The 16,773-nt window shown below is 24.4% G+C and overlaps 1 protein-coding gene across 2 annotated transcripts in view; it reads right to left on the reverse strand.

Annotated features, from left to right (window-relative positions):
- The window catches only part of LOC114131060 (uncharacterized), a 154,609-nt gene extending 138,571 nt beyond the window's left edge, over positions 1-16,038 (reverse strand). For both annotated transcript variants that reach the window (XM_050203222.1, XM_050203220.1), the window contains exon 1: positions 15,824-16,038. The gene's annotated coding sequence lies outside the window, so the exon portion shown is untranslated. The remainder of the gene's footprint in view (positions 1-15,823) is intronic.
- Positions 16,039-16,773: the final 735 nt, after the last annotated feature.

The following is a 16,773-nucleotide window of genomic DNA, read 5'->3' on the forward strand; positions in this document are numbered from 1 at the left end:
TCAAAAATGTTTTTGTTTTGTTGTTTTTTTTTTTTTTAAAACACTTATACGAAAATTAGGTACAAACGTCTCTTGAGATATTGAACAATGTATAATAAACATATATCATTTTTTTTTTTTAATGTTGTATAGTAAAAAAAATAATTTCACGTATGGTTGTATTATGTAAAACAAGTAGTGGTATGACACGGGTATACTATCAACGAGTAAACGCAAATTAATGCCAAGAAAAAGGGTTATATGTACTGAAAAACATATAAACAAAAAATAAGTATATGAGAACATTATTCAGTTTATACGCAGACGAGTAAGAATAATGTGTTAAAAATTTAGTCTATTTTTTACGCAAAAAGTCTTATCAATAGATCTTGTTTAAAAAAAATCATATAATATACATCATATAAAATATTGCTCACAAACTAAATGTAATTTACAACATGAACTCACGGAGAATTCACAATTTTTATCTTTAGATTTGATAAAACTTAATTTACTTTTAAAACTTTTGAAAATATACACTTTGCTATCAATACATAACATTTTACAACACCAATTTAATATTAGGTTATATTTTTAAATTGTATTAAATATGAAACATTCGTATTTTTCGAAAGAAAACAGACATGAAATTTAAAAATAATTTTTATTTTTTTATTTCTTGACATTATATTTTAATTTAAAACAAAATTAAAATCTAGTTAGTCATAAAAATATTAAAAACATTGAATATATACCTTGTAATAATATATTAAAATACAATACTTGTATTTTTCTGTTTGTATGATGAGTATATTGTAATATTGTTTTGACACAAATGCAATGAAATATCACTACAAACAACTAGTATTAAAATATAATATATTCTTGAATGGACGTTCAACCAACCTTTTACTTGTGACTAAACATAGTCTTTATAATATAATATTTTAAGAACATTCAAATTTAAAAATTATAATATATTTGAGGATAAATTTAAAAAATATATAACAGATCCCATTACGTTGCCATTGTTGATTTTTGAGAGTTTATGAAATGACTAAAAAGCTATTATACTGCTTCTAGTGGATTTTCTGTGTAGAGAAAAAATAACTATTTCAAAATCGTTAGAATCCATAATATTTTGAAGAAAATCATATCAATTTTACTTAGGCTTGTTTTACAATGTATGCGTTATACACAAAAATTCGTGTTTTTACTTTTTGTATACAGATATGGTGTTTTATAAAAAGGGAAATTTCATTATCTCTAAAATGTGAAATGTGACTCGCGTTTTTTATGTTAAGCACTATACAAAAAGGAGTAATTACTGTTATCCCGGTGTGTGTTTTTGCGCTAAAATTTCAAGGATGTGACAATGTATACTGTTTTTACATTTTGTTATTTCCCAATTGAAATATTCATAATATGAATCGTCAAAGACATTGGTACGAGCTATAAATATTACACTCAAACATTACAATTTTGAACAATATATATTGTATTTTATATTGTTTATAGACACTGTGTGAACAGCAGTGGCGATTCCCTCGATGACGTTTCATAATGATATATTGTGTATGTATAATAATGTATATCGTTATCCAGGTCATTTGTGAGCCGAAATATACGGCTAGCATAATAACTGAATATAGAGGGTATATAACAGAAACCACTGACAGTTAGTAGGTATATAATGATGTTTGGTATGGGTAATTAATATAATATCATGTGTGGGTATAGAAACATATATATTGTACATATTTTTTTAATAAACGTCATAAAGAAAAAACAATTTAATGTAGATTAGGAGAAAAAGTTAGTAATTACATTTTTAAAGTTTTTTCCGTTACACCCTGTAATATCGCAGGATAAATATAGGATATATATCTCCAGGTAGACTATAAGCATTGTACCCTTGTCGTTGTTGTTGTCGTTTAATCCCAGTAGACACTACCGAAAGGGGTTCCTCGAGAAAAGATATAGTTAGATACCCTCACTTACGCATTACGAGGAGTTCTTGTCTTGGACCGTAGTGCGTTGGGCCACGAGGCAAAATATAGTAATCGTTTGACAGAACAACCACCGCGACCCAGCAGGATAATATAATGTCGACTGAAATAACGGATTTGCAAAAGGTACGGCAGCGGCAACGGTCGATGTTCGATATACCGACGGTCCTTGCAGGACGGCGAACGATGTAGATACGAAGTGATGGGCGAGTAGTGGGTGGTGATAGCTGTGTATTTAATAAAATGTTACTATTTTTATATATAATATAATGTAGATTTTCATCGTATTTTACGGACTGATGAATACTCTGGACCCAAAAGTAGTTACACGTGTTTGTCTATCGGTGTTATTCTTCGAGATTTTTTTTTTAACTAAATCAATTTCGTGCTTAAGACAACGTGTACATGGTGTCCGTATGATAATTTATTGTTTTTTTTTTTTTAGTATTTCATTTTAATGTTTTATAGGTATGTCATAACTCATCAGTAACTTAAAGTAATTGTATTTTAATTTTACCGCATTTTTTATATTAAATCGGTATAAATATTTTATTTTACATAATATGCATCTAAATCTTATCCCAATAATACAGTTGTTATTTGTTGAGGTACAAATGGTACCTTAGATAACATTGAACAAGTTGAATATTTTTTTTTATTTTGATAAATAAATAACCAAAACGCATTAAGAACATTATTTTATCAAATTTGAGTAATAGCTAAATATGTTTAACTACTATGTTATTACTTGTTTAGTTAATTTATTTTATAATACACTTAAGCTTACATTAAATCATTTGTATTTTCACGCTTATTATAATACGATCAAATGTTATACATTGCCTATTACACAAATAACATCAATAGTAATTTACCCAACAAAACTTTAATATTAAATGCAATAATAATTTACATTATAGTAGGTTATTCAATGAAAAATGACATTCAAAATGCCTATATTATATTATTCAACAGAACGAGTTCTCCAGTTTTTTTTTTAAAATTTCATTTTTATACAGACTAATATCGAGAACACAATCATTTTTACATATAATTGCAATTCACTTAAGTTTTTAAATTTTTTTTTAAATTGTTTTGATACTGTTTTTTAGTTTTTACAATTCGTTTATTATTTAATGACCTATATCCTATAATTATATTCTGATCAATATTTATTTTAACCAATAGTGTACCATATTCATATTCATTTGGTTAACATGGAGGAATGTTCACTTAATAAAAATAAAAGCCAAAAATTGATAGCTGTCATAAACAATTTACACGTTCAAATTACAAAACTATACATTTCCGCTAAAATGCATACTTGACCAACTTTTACTCTGTCAATGAGTCAAATATTTATATAGATATACTTTTTAGATTTTGAGTCTGAAAAACATTTTCAATTTCATATTTCGAACAATGTTTTTGGTAATTTAAACACCATCATGAAATGATAAATGACAATAATTTAGTTCTGTAAGTATTTATATTATTTTATACAGTTCACCAAACTTAATGTCAAGTTGTATTGTTTACGGGTATTACTATTGCTTGGACTTTTTTAACAACACGTGATAACAATAATTGTATGAGTTATTTACAGTACTTCATAGTTATATAGTGAACAAAAGAGTATAATATTACTAAATTATTGTATTGTACCAACGACTTTTCAGAGGAGCACTTTAAAGTTTGACATTTTTTCCTCTAGTATTCACTAAAAACTGAAATAAAAATCAATTTTTAATTGCTATATTATATTTTAATAGGAGTTAATCATACTTTTTATGAACATTTAGGTACTCATCACAAGTAACCTATTTTATTATTTATTACTTATTATTATATTAGTCAAACAAAATACGTTTTAGATTTGTTTATTATTATTATCTGTGCCGTTTTGATGTGAAAACATTGTTTATTGTTATGTGATTACATATTATTAAAATTATTTTAAAATTATCATTGAAATCAAAAAATTGTTCAATATCCAATTTCTGGAAGCTCAAGTCTGATTTTGATTTTAAATTATTATGAGTGTGTCGTGTCATCCTCCCCCTCTTTGATCCCTCCAACCATGTTCGGAGCACGTGATAAATGGTTTAAAGAAACGTTTTATTTATTATTTTTATCAAATTTAATTAGCTACCACACCCGCCCGCCAATAGACGTCAAATTTTCCGAACGTACGGGTTCAGGTATTGTTTGGGTACACGCCCGACTATTAATAAAACACTCGAATATAATGCGCTATATAAAGGACGCATTATATCATCAATTAACCGCGGTTGTGTCACACGCCCCATGACCTATTGTCATCAGTTCAGACAGGGATTCATTCGTGTACAAAATGACCGCAAGACACATAAAAATAAAAAATAATCCCTGTGAATGGGCTGAGGAAACATTCCGATGGGAAGTAGGTACTCTAGGTTTTTTTTTTGCTGTAACAATCGTCAATTATTATTTTTTAGATCCTGTTCGTTACATTACCACTGCAGCGTACTCTGTAAAAAGTTTGGTGATTTTATAAAAATGGAGTTTAAAAAGTTTATAATGTAAGCATAAATGCCCTAGTTCAAAACCTAATTCGTTTGAATAGTGACACTCTGAGGAACATTTGATGGTAGTTTTATTTTTATTTTACGGAATTAAAGTTTGATAACTTCCTTACACAATCACATGATATTTTGTGTGAACCATTATAAGTCACTGAAATTCACCTAAAGTGGACAAGTATTAACCAATATAACTTATACAAATAACTCCAATAATAACTAGTAAATAAAATATTTTACCTTTCTCAATTGCCCATATTACTCATATTTCCTTGTATTACATTCCGCAGTAAACATGGTTTATTGGTTTTGTTCAGCATACCTTTATAATAATATAGTCCAATGCAATTTTGGCAAATAGTGGGATATTATTGCTATGCATTTTATCGACGGGTACGTAGGTATAATTGTATCAATATAGGTGTCACATATTACATATATGCAAATTGCAAATACTATAGTATGTATAGATATTAAAGTGTATACAACGGTAGAGGCGACCATACACCTGATCCCAAATACCATCGGAGTTTTCCTTTTGTTTATTTTACAGTGAAATATTTAACTTCGATTTTCGATAATGTAACATGGCATCGTATTTATGACTTTTAATATTATAAATTCGAATATAGTAATAATTTAGCTTTAACACAAGACTGATATTTATATATACAATACAGGTATAGTGCATATTAAATACAATTAAATATAGTTTTTTATATTTATAATCAATAAGCTTACAGTAGTTACCATAAAACGTCTGTCGGTATTTTAGTCTTTTGATATATAAATACTTATTTGTTATTGTGAAGCAAAAGCGTCATTGAATATTTGACATGACTGTGTTGTCGAACAAATGAGTACTTAATAGTAATTTTCCCGTACTTAAATTATGTAAACGTTTTATTTAAAGCAATAATATGAAGTGTTTGTAAGGACGAAGCACCTATTGATATCTAAATCAAGATATTCTATTATTTTAAGTAAAAACAATATAGGTTGTATGTGTATAGTTAATTTAAACAAACTTAAATTTAAATTACCCATTCAAATAGTGTAACATATTACTTATATGTATTAAGTACTAATTAATTGTCCAATATCTATGAAAATTTTTCAATAACTAATTTTAAGATATTGAAACAGGTTTTTTTGCATGTGTCATTTAGTAGATATTTACTTTAATTAATAGATATTACAATTTCTAATCGTGTAGTTGTTTCAATAGTTTACATATCTTATCAGTAAGTTAAATAACCTTTGTTTCACACGAAAATATATTATGAAATGCTAATTTATTTTCCTTTAAATTATTGAAAACTTTTAATTCACTGTAACATATGATTTATAAAACATTATTCCATAAATATTTTGAATTATTTGATGATTATAGTTATTTTAATCAGTATAAAATTTCAACTCAGAATATTATTTCTGAGCACATGCAACAATTTCTAAGTTCTATACTCAATACACCATTGAGTTTAGAATGTTTGGGTAACCAAAAATCATGTAGTCTAAATAAATTCCTAAAATTAATATATAATCTAATTTTTGAAATCCAATTCATAAATTTATCAATTTATTGATAAACTGTAATATTTGTAAATATTCTTATTTATAGAAAATATTAAGCTACTTCAGTACAATATATTATTTTTTTGAAACCGATTTCCAACGTAAATTTTAATAATTATAACTACATTTAAGCATGAAAAAATCATTACCTATTAAATACAAAATAGTTAATAGTTGTACTAGTTTTTATATGAAAAAAAATAGTACATATATATATATTATATATATCAATCATTTTATAAATCAAAACCTATTTGTATAGTAAAATAAAAACTATTAATATATAAAATAAAAAAAGTATACAAAATATAATGTTGAACTGCATAATCTGTTTCAAGATAAATAAAATATAATATGTACGATTAACCTTTTTTCTGTCTCATAATATGAAAAAAAAAACTAATTTCTATTATCCACGAAAAAACATTTCAAAAAAGAAGATATTGTGATGAATTTAATCATAATAGCAATATATTATTATATAAAACAATATTTATTTTAATAGAATCAAATATAAAAAGGGAGGTAGTAATATTTCTTAAAACAAATTTAAACTTATTATTAAAATATATCTGAATTAAATGAAACTATATCGATTACAAAAAGTAAATTAATAACTACTGCCTAATTGTAATTAACGAATTATTACAAAAAGAAGTTGAACTTGTATGATTTATATTATTTAATTATTATATAGATATCTTGTAAAAAATAAAAGTCTATTAGACGTAGAAAGTAGTTAATAATATAATTCATTATTGAACATTAACATGTACAAATGTGTCATGAAAAGTTATCCGTCAATCAATCATTTGAAACGCTATAGAGATATTGGTTAATAAATCGGCTAAATTTGACGGCACGTGCATGATAGTTAATATTATTTTTGTATTTTTTCTTCGAAAAAAAAAGGATAATCTGAGCGTAAACTGTTTTACATAATTCTTTACTGGGAATATTAAATCCCTAGAGCCGAATGTCAATTACAAAATATAATAATAATGTGTACACCCGTTTTGTTGTAGATTTAATGACTTTATTAATTTTACAAAACAAATATTTAAAATTGAATAAAATAAAAATTATACATTTTAAGAAAACTATTTGTAAGACATAACAATAACGATAAAATTAATAATTTCAACCCAAATCTAAAAGCTATCCATAGTAAAGTTATGCTAGTTATTATAAAAAAAAATAAATCGTCAAAATATGGTGAAATCTTGAAAATATTTTTTTAATCGTCAACGTTTATTTATTATATTAATAATATTTAAACTTCGCGCGCTGTGTTAATTTGTCGATCGATAATATAGTATACCCCAAACGGTCAGTGAGGGTATAACTATATATAATATAATCGTATATGATAGTGTACATATTTTAAACCCTTTCTCAAACAACACACAATGCGATAGAAGTGTAAGAGAAAAAGCTTATGTGAATACAATGAAATTCACACAAGAGCGTTGGTTGTAAAAGTAACAAGGCCACGAGAGCACAATGTATTTTCGCGTGCTATACATACACACACAAGTACCATCCTCTTCATCACTTGAATATTTTTTTAACATTGTTATTATTTTTTTTATTCGTGGATCGAGATTACATCATATTATTATAATAATTATTATTATTAATATTATTTGATTTGTTTTTCATAAATTTTTTTTTTTTTTTTTGTGTAAATAATTATTTTCTTATAGTTGTGTTTATACCATTGCATTTGATGCCACTCAAAAACAATATACGAACGACGGTTGCTTATTGATCTAACATGTCATAATATTCATAATATATAAATATAATGTGCAGCACAGTTTTAGGAATTGGACTAGATATAACATAATATAATATCTTTACTCATATTTAAGTACTCTCGGGTTTCGATAATTCTTTCAAAATGTAAATGGTGTATTGGCATTTAACAATAATTTTCCGTTTTTTCCTGCTCTCTTACAAACGATTAATATTAAATACGACCTTGTTCCTCCGTTACGGATCGAGCTGCCACATTGAACGTTCAAATTTATTACGAGAATCCGTACCGGCATCAATTACGTAAACCATGATTTACGTTGTAATCACTTAATAATGTAATGGCTATGACCTATAAGCCCCAAAGCACATACCTATGTGCCTATAAGCTAAGACACAGTTTAAATAGTAGATAATATTAGTACATTACATTGTATTACAAGCTGTAGAAGTTGCACATAACTGTTGAACTTTTGATGATTATTAAACCATAACTTCAAGGTGTTTGTAGGACTTCATCGAAAGCCGAATTAACGTTGACGAAAAACTTATTAAATGTATTCAAATTATTTTCTAAGATAGCAAAATATTCATCAAAGGCAACATTAGATATTATTGTTTGACATAATAATATATTGTCGAATAATAGCTTTAAAAGTCGTTTAATAAAATCCCAATAAATGAATCTTATATTATAAAAATGAAAATTTCATACGTAGACATCCAAGGCGAATTTCGTAAAATGCATTTATTGTTATTATTATTTATTTTTTGTCACAATATGATAGTAGCCATAACATGTAAATATTGTAAATATTTAAAAAATTTCAATTGAGAAATAAGAGTAATTTTGTATGTCTTCGAGAGATCATTTTATTGATTTTTTTTAAGTTCTGTTAATGCTTGTTCGAACTTAATAGATTCTGAATAGACCGAAAAATAAATATTCCTTTTATAGTGTGTGTATGCGTATTAAAAGAATAATTGTAGATATTGAATTTTCATTTAATATTTATATTAATATTTTCTAGATAGGAGGACGGATCCACGATGGCATAGTAAAAGCAGATCCCGCGGCATCGTCGGTTATAAACAAGAAAAATAAAACATAATTCTTAAAATATTTTGTCTCTTTTATAGTATTTATAGTTTATTTGAAATTTCTACTTTTGTTAGTCATTTTGACGATTTATGTTTATAACGTTTTTTTCTTAAACAATTGATCTAAAATGTAATATAAGATATACTGCATACGATTTTTATCCAGCCATTAAAATATACCAAAAATACGTAACTAAAATTAAAAAAAAAAAATTGTAAAATTATAAAGTAAATTATTTTTAATTTTAAAATTAATAAAATGTACACTTTTAACTAAAGACCTTATACTTATAGTGTAAGGTATGTTTATTATGCTTTCAACAACAGAAGCTTAAAAATATAGTACAATATGTTTCTCATACATTTTGCTTCGGCATTATGAAACTATTAAAAATACAAAAGCACAATATGCTTGTAAAACTCTAGTGTTTGAATTTTAAAAAATTTTATATTTAAATAAAAAAATAACAATTTTAGTTACTATATGATGTAAATTATAATTCAGTGAATATATTTTATTCAAACGTTTTGCATTTTTCACAAATAATAACGTAAGTGTATACATTTTTTTTTTGTACACGCATTGGAATCTTTAAAGTAATATGTCAAATCTTTAAGGTTTTTAAATATAAGTTTAAAAAATTTTCTTTCTTTGTTGTGACTATTTTTTTATATTAAGAAATTTATTTATTATCTGCAATTATTTTATAATAGCCAAGATATTTTGTGTTAATATATTTAATTACGATTGTCGATATTAAGATAATTATTCATTTTACGTATTTAATACACCATTTTAATGTAAGCATTTATAAATTAAAACAGAATATTAGAAATATAATAGTATTTTTTTATTTTATTTCTTCATAATAAATAAAGAAGTGTTTTATAGAATTGTATTAATAGGTAGAAATTTTAACACTGCAGTTGAATAAATCAATAGATGGTATTCGTTGGCCATTCATACTAATCAATAAAATCAAAATAGGTATCAAAATTAAAAGGTAACTATTTTTTTTTTTTTTTTTTAAGTCGTGTATGAAACTATAACTTATTTGGTTATATTGAAATAGGTTTAGACACCATGGCACGTTCACGGAGTGAACTTTCCTAACTTGTGTCTTGTTTCATATATCAGCTAGGGACCTATTCATAACGTAGATACTATAGTCTGTATGTATAATATTGACTTATGAGTTAATAACAATAATGTTTGATATAATATTATTATAATTATTATTGTATAATGTATGCGATGTGTTGGAAAACAATGAGGTGATTGGACCTACTGTATTACCTAATTGAAATACTATAATATCGTGTGGCAAGTGAGCTATTTCAGTAGCAGACGCCTGCTGTGTTTCGTTCAGAAATTGCCTTTCCACACGATCCACGTAACTATATTTTTGTCACGCCTTCACCGCCTCCGAAACCGCCTCCAACGACATTACTGTAATCCATAATGAACTGTTCATGCTGTGCTCGCGGGTATCTAGATTCATACAGTAAATGTTTCGTAGACTAGTACAGAAGCAACCTACACACCAGATAGTATTTGGCTCTATTTTTGTTAATGATGAAATAATTCAAAATTTAATTTTTGTGATTCTTAATAAACTTAAAGATTATATTTTAAAATTCTTGAGATTTTTTGTACAATTTAAGAAGATACAAAATTATATTTTTTAAATAAAAGAGATCTCCTATTTTTTTTTTTTTTTTGTAAGTTATTTAACAGATATTTTTCTGAAAGTGTTGATGTATCAAAATCAAAATTCGAATGAATTCAATACATCTTATTAAGATAATAAGACTACAATAATAGATTTAGAAGATAATATTATATGGGCTATGTTGATTTTAAAATTTTAATAATTAATGCTTATTAATGTAGGTATTAAAATTAATAATTTATACAAACGTTCAAAGTATAATGAGTATTAAAACCAATAATACATAATATTATATTTTAATTTTTGTAAAACGATTTTTTTTTTTTTTACTTTTGCTCTTAATATTATTAACAATTTAATAACTGAGAAACTAGTTGTTTACACTTTCAAAAGGGCAGTATATCAAAAATAAATTATTCATCAAATAATTTTATTTGAAAAACAGAAGATTCTATTGTCAAAAACGTTTATATAAATTTTTTTTTTTTAATTTTGAAATAATGATCTTTTAATAACTAGATTATTAAAGAAAAAATGTGCTTGTGAATCAACTTGAATTCAATAAAATGTATCAATACATAGTGTATATTAATCTGATTTGGACAGTAACTTTTCTGCCCGCCGGACATTTCGTGTCCACTAAAAGGAAAAAGGTCATTTCCCAAGGCTTCAACCAGCATAAAAAATTTAACTTACGGTGCAAGCATAACAAACAATAAGTTACTAATTAAATTATAAAACATTCTTTAAAAAAGTAGCTAACACACTGCTTCGATCAAAATCGATTTCCGTACATATGTAGTGGTTTGTTTTTGAATTCATATTTATTTTAAAACATCTATACCAACTGAAGAGGTGCACTCGAAACCTACACTTACTATATAGAAAAAAAAATAGTTTTTTTTTTTAAAAGTAATTGTAAATAAATATATATATATATATATATAATATATAGAATACGTTTATTAAAGCAAATGAAAGAAGATAACGTAATATGAATTTCGGGTTTTAACTTTTATAGCACATTGTTTTCAATTGTTTTTACTATACCTATATATTTTCAGGTTATTTATGTTAATATTAATAATTGAATTTGACCTGTTTAAAAAAAAACTTCGGTACGTTTTTCTCTTTCTGAATGTTTAAAATTAGATTTTTACAAACCATATACTTTTGGTAACAATGATAAGATTCAATTACGTTGTCAAATTTTTATTTAAATTTACTATACTAACGCGATAAAACATGTTTCTCGTTTTTCAATGTAAATTATATATTTTTCAGTTAAAAAAAATAATAATAATAATACACCAAATTTAGTAAATTAGCATTATAGATTATTGTACATAAAGAATAAAAATATTACTTGAGTAGGTGATAAGAACTTACCATATAATTATTATTAATTCATAATTATTTAACAAATTATGAAATCAATGGTTATATAAGTAATAAATTTATGATACAATACATCAATTTATTAGTGAATATATTTACAGTATTGTTTTTCAACTGTTTTTATTTTTTATGGAGATTTTATATTTTAAAAGAAATCATCTCATCGTGAATATTTAAAAAAAATGCAGAACATCATACAAGATGTAACGTTGTTAAAAAAAAATTACCATAAAAATACGTTTATGGTTTTTATCGTACATAATATAAGGTAGTTGTATCACTTTAAGAAAAAATATATATTAAGTATAAAAATAAATTTACCAAAATGTTTATAATACAAGTATTATATCTAGCATAGAAGCACGCAATGGGTTTAAATATTTTTGTTTTTAAATTTATGTAACGATTAATAGTTATTTATAAAGGTTAAAAGTATAATTTTCACATATTTTTAAAATTATATCTGTCAGTTTTCTTGACTGACAAATTAGTTCATACCTATTATAATTAGCTAATAATATTTTGCAAAGAAATTAACTAACGATTTTTAAAAACTTAATTAAAACTTTTAAGAGGTAAATAATATTAATAAATATTATAATACTACCACACTCTTACAAACATAAATAATAAATTATTTTACATTTGTACAAATTACCTTAATTCATATTTACAGAATTATAGCTATTTAAAATTGTAGTTAATTATATGTAATATCTAATAAGATATTGTTTTTTTTTAAATTTTATGAATATATATTTTTATTATTTTATAATATTATGTTGGTAGATAATTGTTAAGCAAGCACTACTGAAAAAAAACACACAACTATAGTAAATTAATTTTGAAAATTATAAATTAGTTTTATAGTTGAAAATTAATTGTTCAATTCTAGGTAACTCAAACATACATTATATAAACCTGTATTATACATTCAAGCAATTTGTAAAATACATACATGTGATTAATTTAACTACCCTTTAAGATAATTATTACTTGTTGTCTGAGATGTGTAGACAAATTACCTAAGTGTTTTTGTATTTAACCTTAGTTATATGATATATATACTATAAAACTTTTTTCGTATCTACAAGATTGCTAAGAACTGATTTAATATCTAACGCCATTACAACCAATGTTCAATAGATTAGTGATTTTCTTCCACGATAAAGAAATATTTAATTATGGGAATTCAATTATCGACCGTTTTTAAGAAGTTCAATATAAATAAATTATTTTTATGGTTGTGCGTGCGAATTGTGTAAATGTGTGCATACAAGTGATAATTATATAAATGTGTATAACTATATAAGAATTAGGGAGACTCACGTATACTGGAATATACCAACATAGCACTAATGACCAATCTATGATCAACGAAATAATATTTTTCATTATAAACATTAAAACATGTACTTATATATTACATACCTATATATACCTATTGTAATTCGATAAGAAATATGGACATTGGACATATATTTAAATTTCCATCGAAGTTTACTTGAGATTGTTTGCTCCAGCTTACTACTATCTTCTTTTTTTTAAAATTCTATATAATCATTGGCCACTGTTAAAAACTCTTCAATGTTATCATTTAAAACTAAAAGTTAAAATCGAATTTAAAAGACTAAGTTAAATTAAAAACTAAAAAGTGTTATGATAGATATCAAAAAATCAATAATAAAACAACAAATTCAAGTATCATGTTTTCAGATTTTTTATCACACTACTAGTTTTATTGATAGGGTGGACAAAAAATATAAATATATAAACTTATGTACAACAAAATACAGTAGATACATAGAATCTCCTTAATAGTATGTAAATGTTTTCAGATATATTGTTGGTTTCTGATAAGCTACTTGGATTTGTATCGAAAAAGACATAAAACTTGCTGTATTGAGTTTACTATTTATTCGATTGTATTAGACTATAAGGCTATTGAAATATTACATTAAAAAATATTTAATTAGTTATGACATAATACATATATTTACATTTGTTAAACTAATCAACATGCTTGTTATAAAAATAAATGTTTATGGATTTTTATTAACAAATAAAGTAAAGAAAATAGCATTTTGTAAGAATCGTACAAAGTCTCTTAGTCTAACGTTTAAGATTAAATTAATTTTCTATTTTTATTCACGTTTTATATATAAATAATAGAGACTAAAAAACGCTATTCGATAATTCAGTTTCTTAAATACATAATATAGATATTAACCAAAACCAAAACGCAAAGATACTGATTATTATTAATTCATTTCTTTTTTTTTCTTTTAATAATATTATATTAATGATCAACTTCAATCATGGATTATAAAAAATCAAACAAAATCTAATCATTCGTTATCCATACATAGAAATATAAACATAAATCATCATTATGATTTTAAGTGAAAAAACAAAATATCTGTATTGCTTTTAAATAAAATGTATTTACTGAAAGAAAGTTAAATTTAATAATTATTAAATAATAATAATAATAACTATTTTCTTCCTTTCTTTAAGACATTATACAAAATCTTGTTAGTTAAATATTAACATTAAACTAAATATCGATTCACGATAGTAAGAATATCAAATATGTCGTTTGGACATTATATTTAATACCAATTATATAAAACAATATAAATAATCATTTTAATTAGATTGAGTTTTGTTTGAACGTATTTTATTTAAACCTGTATTATATTCTTAATAAATACAATATATTTCAAGTATATTTACAATTAAAGATAAAACAATTAACTTTTTTTTAAATAAACTAACTAGGTATCTACTTCTTTGAAATAAAATATTAATTTAATGTTACATTTTACGGTTAAGATTAATTTTAAGACATTTTCTTAAGAATGTATATAAGTGTTAATCAAAAAAAATAACACAATAAGTAGTTCCAAAAGTGCTTATATAATTAAAATTATTTGGTAAACGAGTAAATAACATCTTTAATATGTTTAAATTGCCATTTGTTTTATATTGTTTGAAAGTTAGGTAAATTTACCTACTATAATTTACTATAAAAATAATAAACTGATTTAAATATTTTTTTATTTCAATAGTTTTACAACTATATTATATATAGCACAATTATTTCACGAAACAAATAAATAAATAAAATGATTGATGAAGTTTATTGGTATCTTTATGATTTATATTAAATAGTTTTCTAATAGTTCAATATTTGTCCAGAACTTCCAACTAATCATTTAAAAACAACATTATAATATTTTGGTACACAAATTAATAGAAAATTACAGAGGAAATACTGAATGTATAATACTACATAAAATCCGAGTAATAATAAAATTCTAGTTATTTTATATTAAAGTAAAATATTTAATAGTACTGAGTTCTGACTTTATTCTTAGATATCTCGTGACATAAAATAATTTAAATATACATTGCAATTCAGTATTATTATTCAATATTCAAACAAAACGTACAACAAGGTCGGTTAAAGTTTAACTTATTAAAGAAAATTATACTTTTAAACTATTATAGTTTGTGTTTCATTTGTTATAGAAATAGTTATTGAAACACTATATTTCTATCTTTTCAATGTTAATTTGAACACATAACAACAACAAGATCTATAATATACAATTTTCTACCTTCGAATTTAAAATAATAACATTGTTATTATTTTTAAGTAATTTAATATTAATATTTAAAATTGTGTTTTGTTTCCAGCAAACGACTTTTAACTGTAATTGCTATACATAATATCTTAAAGCATACTATCGAGTTTACATACCCGTGATTTTATTGCAACAAAAATTCGACGATAATCCAAATTATTACACTTAAATAACACGTTACTAAATTATTGTATTTACAAAAATGTATTTAAAAATTAAACCAATACATTTTACGAATTGTACACACGTAAATATGCAACTCACTCGAAGAATTCATTCGCGACCGTATCGAAGTCCAAGTAACCGTAACGGAGTCCGAACAACGACTGATTATGATGGCAACACCAACTACTGGCGGATCGTATTGCCACCCTTCGTCGGCACATGCGACCGCGTTCCGCCACGGTCGGGGTGATTTCGTGGTCGCCAATGAAGGACGTGAATGTTTTATCCAGCATTTTACAGTCGACTGTGACAACTGTAACATTTGACTAGATTAACGCACATAGGAAATCATATTTTACCGCAAATGTCAAGAACTCAAAAATATATAATAAATCAATACGGCTACCTAACTCCGTGAAACGTTTCTTTATTTCTATGCTATCAGCAACAAAATGTAAGAAAAATAATTTATACATTTCATTATCTGTGATACATAGTAAATATTATAATATTGTGTATCTGTTCAACAACAGATCATCTGTAGATAATCTGTATATTTGTAGCAATAATATAATATCTAATTCATATTATTTTGATATTGCAGAATTTTATCGTAGGTAAGAAAATAAATTTTACACGTTTGTTTAGAAAAATGGAAAAAAATCGTTTAATGTACAATTATTTAAATATTAACAAAACTATGAATAATTAAAAAAAAAATCTAAGATTGTGGGTTCAAAAGAGTAAGAATAATATAAGAATTTTTAGAATAATTTCAACTATCCATAAATAGTAAATTCATATATAAAATAAGTGATCAATTATTGTTCTTAATTTATTAAACACTATGTTTGGATATTATTTATTTTAAATATTATTAGGTTATTAAAATTATGGTTTC

This window comes from Aphis gossypii, chromosome 3 (genome assembly GCF_020184175.1).
Source record: "Aphis gossypii isolate Hap1 chromosome 3, ASM2018417v2, whole genome shotgun sequence".
NCBI classification, from domain to species: Eukaryota; Metazoa; Arthropoda; class Insecta; order Hemiptera; family Aphididae; genus Aphis; species Aphis gossypii.